Source organism: Rhipicephalus microplus, unplaced genomic scaffold (assembly GCF_043290135.1).
Source record: "Rhipicephalus microplus isolate Deutch F79 unplaced genomic scaffold, USDA_Rmic scaffold_116, whole genome shotgun sequence".
Classification (NCBI taxonomy): Eukaryota; Metazoa; Arthropoda; class Arachnida; order Ixodida; family Ixodidae; genus Rhipicephalus; species Rhipicephalus microplus.
Window position 1 is genome coordinate 655,841 of NW_027464688.1, and position 5,523 is coordinate 661,363.

Below are 5,523 nucleotides of genomic sequence, written 5' to 3' on the forward strand. Positions count from 1 at the left end.
GTGGGCTCGAAACTCCAAGCTTTCGGTTAACAGCCGATCGCGCTAGCCAATTGTGCCACGGAGACAGTCCTGCTCTACTCTCACCACCATCAGAACATATCTTCAAAGCTATCAGCCCAAAGAAAATAGCGCCGCCCCACCACCGGGTGGGCTCGAACCTCTAACCTTTTCGTTAACAGTCGATCGCGTTAGCCAATTGCGCCACGGAGACAGTCCTGCTTCACTCTCACCACCATAAGAACATATCTTGAAAGTTTTCAGCCCTCAGAAAAATAAGCCCTCACCACCACCGGGTGGGCTCGAACCTCCAACCTTTTGGTTAACAGCCGATCGCGCTAGCCAATTGCGCCACGGAGACAGTCGTGCTCAGGTCTCACCACCGTGAGAACATGTCTCCAAAGTTATCAGCGCAAAAAAAAGCAACACACCACTCCCGGGAGGGCTCGAACCTCCAACCTTTCGCTTAACAGCCGATCGCGCTAGCAAATTGCGCCACGGAGACAGTCCTGCTATACACTCAATACCATCAGAACATATCTTCAAAGCTATCAGCCCAAAGAAAAAAAGTGCCGCACCACCACCAGGTGGGCTCGAACCTCCAACTTTTTGGTTAACTGCAAATCGCGCTAGCCAACTGCGCCACGGAGACAGTCGTGCTCCACTCTCACCACCGTACGAACATTTCTTCACAGCTATCAGCCCAAAGAAAAAGAAGCGCCCCACCACCACCGGGTGGGCTCGAACCTGCAACCTTTCGGTCAACAGCAGATCGCGCTAGCCAATTGCGCCACGGAGACAGTCGTGCTCCACTCTCACCACCACCAGAACATATTTTCAAAGCTGTCAACGAAAAGAAAAAAAAAGCGACACACCGTCCCCGGGTGGGCTCAAACCTCCAACCTCTCGGTTAACAGCCGATCGCGCTAGCCAATTGCGTCACGGAGACAGTCCTGCTATACTCTCACCACCATCAGAACATATCTTCAAAGCTATCAGCCCAAAGAAAAAAAGCGCCGCACCACCCCCGGGTGGGCTCGAGCCTCCAACCTTTCGGCTAACAGCCGATCGCGCTAGCCAATTGCGCCACGGAGACAGTCCTGCTCCACTCTCACCACCATCAGAACATATCTTCAAAGTTATCAGCCTATAGAAAAAAGCCAGCACCACCACCGGGTGTGCTCGAACCTCCAACATTTCGGTTAACGCCCGAACGCGCTAGCCCATTGCGCCACGGAGACAGTCCTGCTCCACTCCAGCCACCATCAGAACATATCTCTAAAGCTATCAGCCCAAAGAAAAAAAAGCAACACACCACTCCCGGGAGGGCTCGAACCTCCAACCTTTCGGTTAACAGCCGATAGCGCTAGCCAATCGCGCCACGGAGACAGTCGTGCTCCACTCTCACCACCGTAAGAACATTTCTTCGGAGCTATCAGCCCAAAGAAAAAAAGCGCCGAACCACCACCGGGTGGGCTCGAACCTCCAACCTTTCGGTTAAAAGCCGATCGCGCTAGCCAATGGCGCCACGGAGACAGTCGTGCTCCACGCTCACCACCGTCAAAACATTTCTTCAGAGCTATCAGCCCGAAGAAAAAAAAGCGCCGCACCACCACCTGGTGGGCTCGAACCTCCAACCTTTACGTTAACAGCGGATCGCGCTAGCCAATTGGGCCACGGAGACAGTCGTGCTCCACTCTCACCACCATTAGAACATATCTTCAAAGCTATCAGCGCAAAGAAAAAAGCAACACACCACTCCCGGGAGGGCTCAAGCCTCCAACCTTTCGCTTAACAGCCGATTGCGATAGCAAATTGCGCCACGGAGGCAGTCCTGCTATACTCTCACCACCATCAGAACATATCTTCAAAGCTATCAGCCCAAAGAAAAAAAAGTGCCGCACCACCACCGGGTGGGCTCGAACCTCCAACTTTTCGGTTAACTGCAAATCGCGCTAGCCAACTGCGTCACGGAGACAGTCGTGCTCAACTCTCACCACCACCAGGACATTTCTTCAGAGCTATCAGCCCAAAGAAAAAGAAGCGCCGCACCACCACCAGGTGGGCTCGAACCTCCAACCTTTCAGTCAACAGCAGATCGCGCTAGCCAATTGCGCCACAGAGACAGTCGTGCTCAACTCTCACAACCATCAGAACATATCTTTAAAGCTATCAGCGAAAAGAAAAAAAAAGCGACACACCGTCCCCAGTGGGCTCGAAACTCCAAGCTTTCGGTTAACAGCCGATCACGCTAGCCAATCGCGCAACGGAGACAGTCCTGCTCCACTCTCACCACCATCACAACATATCTTCAAAGCTATCAGCGCAAAGAAAAAAAACTGCCGAACCACCGGGTGGGCTAGAACCTCCAACTTTTCGGTTAACTGCAAATCGCGCTAGCCAACTGCGCCACGGAGACAGTCGTGCTCCACTCTCACCACCGTCAAAACATTTCTTCACCGCTATCAGCCCAAAGAAAAAGAAGCGCCACACAACCACCGGGTGAGCTCGAACCTCCAACCAATCGGTCAACAGCAGATCGCGCTAGCCAATTGCGCCACGGACACAGTCGTGCTCCACTATCACCACCATCAGAACATATCTTCAAAGCAATCAGCGCAAAGAAAAAAAAAGCGACACACTGTCCCCGGGTGGGCTAGAAACTCCAACTTTTCGGTTAACAGCCGATCGCGCTAGCAAATTGCGCCACGGAGACAGTCCTGCTCTACTCTTACCACCGTCAGAATATATCTTCAAAGCTATCAGCTCAAAGAAAAAAAGCGCCGCACCACAACCGGGTGGGCTCGAACCTCCAACCTTTCGGTTAACAGTCGATCGCGCTAGCCAATTGCGCCACGGAGACAGTCCTGCTTCACTCTCACCACCATCAGAACATATCTTTAAAGCTATCAGCCCAAAGAAAAAAAAGCAACACACCACTCCCGGGAGGACTCGAACCTCCAACCTTTCGGTTAACAGCCGATAGCGCTAGCCAATTGCGCCACGGAGACAGTCGTGCTCCACTCTCACCACCGTCAGAACATTTCTTCGGAGCTATCAGCCCAAAGAAAAAAAAGCGCCGAACCACCACCGGGTGGGCTCGAACCTCCAACCTTTCGGTTAACAGCCGATCGCGCTAGCCAATGGTGCCACGGAGACAGTCGTGCTCCACGCTCACCACCGTCAGAACATTTCTTCAGAGCTATCAGCCCAAAGAAAAAAAAGCGCCAGACCACCACCTGGTGGGCTCGAACCTCCAACCTTTACGTTAACAGCGGATCGCGCTAGCCAATTGGGCCACGGAGACAGTCGTGCTCCACTCTCACCACCGTGACAACATGTCTCTAAAGTTATCAGCGCAAAGAAAAAAGCAACACACCACTCCCAGGAGGGCTCGAACCTCCAACCTTTTGCTTAACAGCCGATCGCGCTAGCAAATTGCGCCACGGAGGCAGTCCTGCTATACTCTCACCACCATCAGAACATATCTTCAAAGCAATCAGCCGAAAGAAAAAAAAGTGCCGCACCACCACCGGGTGGGCTCAAACCTCCAACTTTTCGGTTAACTGCAAACCGCGTTAGCCAACTGCGCCACGCAGACAGTCGTGCTCCACTCTCACCACCATCAGGACATATCTTCAAAGCTATCAGCGAAATGAAAAAAAAAGTGACACACCGTCCCCGGGTGGGCTCAAACCTCCAACCTCTCGGTTAACAGCCGATCGCGCTAGCCAATTGCGCCACGGAGACAGTCCTGCTATACTCTCACCACCCTCAGAACATATCTTCAAAGCTATCAGTCCAAAGAAAAAAAGCGCTGCACCACTCCGGGTGGGCTCGACCCTCCAACCTTTCGTCTAACAGCCGATCGCGCTAGCCAATTGCGCCACGGAGACAGTGAGGCTCCACTTTCACCACTATCAGAACATATCTTCAAAGCTTTCAGCGCAAAAAAAAACGACACACCGCCCCAGTGGGCTCGAAACTCCAAGCTTTCGGTTAACAGCCGATCACGCTAGCCAATTGCGCAACGGAGACAGTCCTTCTCCACTCTCACCACCATCAGAACATATCTTCAAAGCTATCAGCCCAAAGAAAAAAAAGCGCCGCACTACCACCGGGTGGGCTCGAACCTCCAACCTTTCGGTTAACAGCCGATCACGCTCGCCAATTGCGCCATGGAGACAGTCGTGCTCCACTCTCACTAACATCAGAACATATCTTCAACGCTATCAGCCCAAAGAAAAAAAAGCGGCGCACCACCCCCGGGTGGGCTCGAACCTCCATCCTTTCTGTTAACAGCCGATCGCGCTAGCCAATTGCGCCACGAACAGAGTCGTGCTCCACTCTCACCACCATCAGAACATATCTTCAAAGCTATCAGCGCAAAGAAAAAAAAAGCGACACACCGTCCCCGGGTGGGCTCGAAACTCCAACCTTTCGGTTAACAGCCGATCACGCTAGCCAATTGCGCCACGGAGACAGTCATGCTTCACTCTCACCACCATCAGAACATATCTTCAAAGGTATCAGCCCAAAGAAAAAAAAGCGCCGCACTACCACCGGGTGGGCTCTAACCTCCAACCTTTCGGTTAACAGCCGATCGCGCTCGCCAATTGCGCCATGGAGACAGTCGTGCTCCACTCTCGCCAACATCAGAACATATCTTCAAGCTATCAGCCCAAAGAAAAAAAAGCGCCGCACCACCCCCGGCCGGGCTCGAACCTCCATCCTTTCTGTTAACAGCCGATCGCGATAGCCAATTGCGTCACGGAGACAGTCGTGCTCCACTCTCACCACCATTAGAACAAATCTTCAAAGCAATCAGCGCAAAGAAAAAAAAGCGACACACCGTCCCCGGGTGGGCTCGAAACTCCAAAATTTCGGTTAACAGCCGATCGCGCTAGCTAATTGCGCCACGGAGACAGTGAGGCTCTACTTTCACCACCATCAGAACATATCTTCAAAGCTATCAGCTCAAAGAAAAAAAAGCGCCGCGATACTACCGGGTGGGCTCGAAACCCCAAGCTTTCGGTTAACAGCCGATCGCGCTAGTCAATTGCGCCACGGAGACAGTCCTGCTCTACTCTCACCACCATCAGAACATATCTTCAAAGCTATCAGCCCAAAGAAAAAAACCGCCGCACCACCACCGGGTGGGCTCGAACCTCAAACCTTTTGGTTAACAGCCGATCGCGCTAGCCAATTGCGCCACAGAGACAGTCCTGCTTCACTCTCACCACCATCAGAACATATCTTCAAAGCTATCAGCGCAAAGAAAAAAGCAACACACCACTCCTGGGAGGGCTCAAACCTCCAATTCTTCGGTTAACAGCCGAACGGGCTAGCCAATTGCGCCACGGAGACAGCCGTGCTCAGATCTCACCACCGTGAGAACATGTCTCCAAAGTTATCAGTGCAAAAAAAAAGCAACACACCACTCCCGGAAGGGCTCGAACCTCCAACCCTTCGCTTAACAGCCGATCGCGCTAGCAAATTGCGCCACGGAGACAGTCCTGCTTCACT

General features: G+C 52.6%; 1 non-coding gene across 1 annotated transcript; it reads right to left on the minus strand.

The window, feature by feature from the left end:
• Positions 1-3,673: 3,673 nt before the first annotated feature.
• On the minus strand, positions 3,674-3,747 carry TRNAN-GUU (transfer RNA asparagine (anticodon GUU)). The gene has a single exon. It is a non-coding gene; the product is annotated as a tRNA-Asn (tRNA).
• Between the last annotated feature and the right edge of the window lie 1,776 nt (positions 3,748-5,523).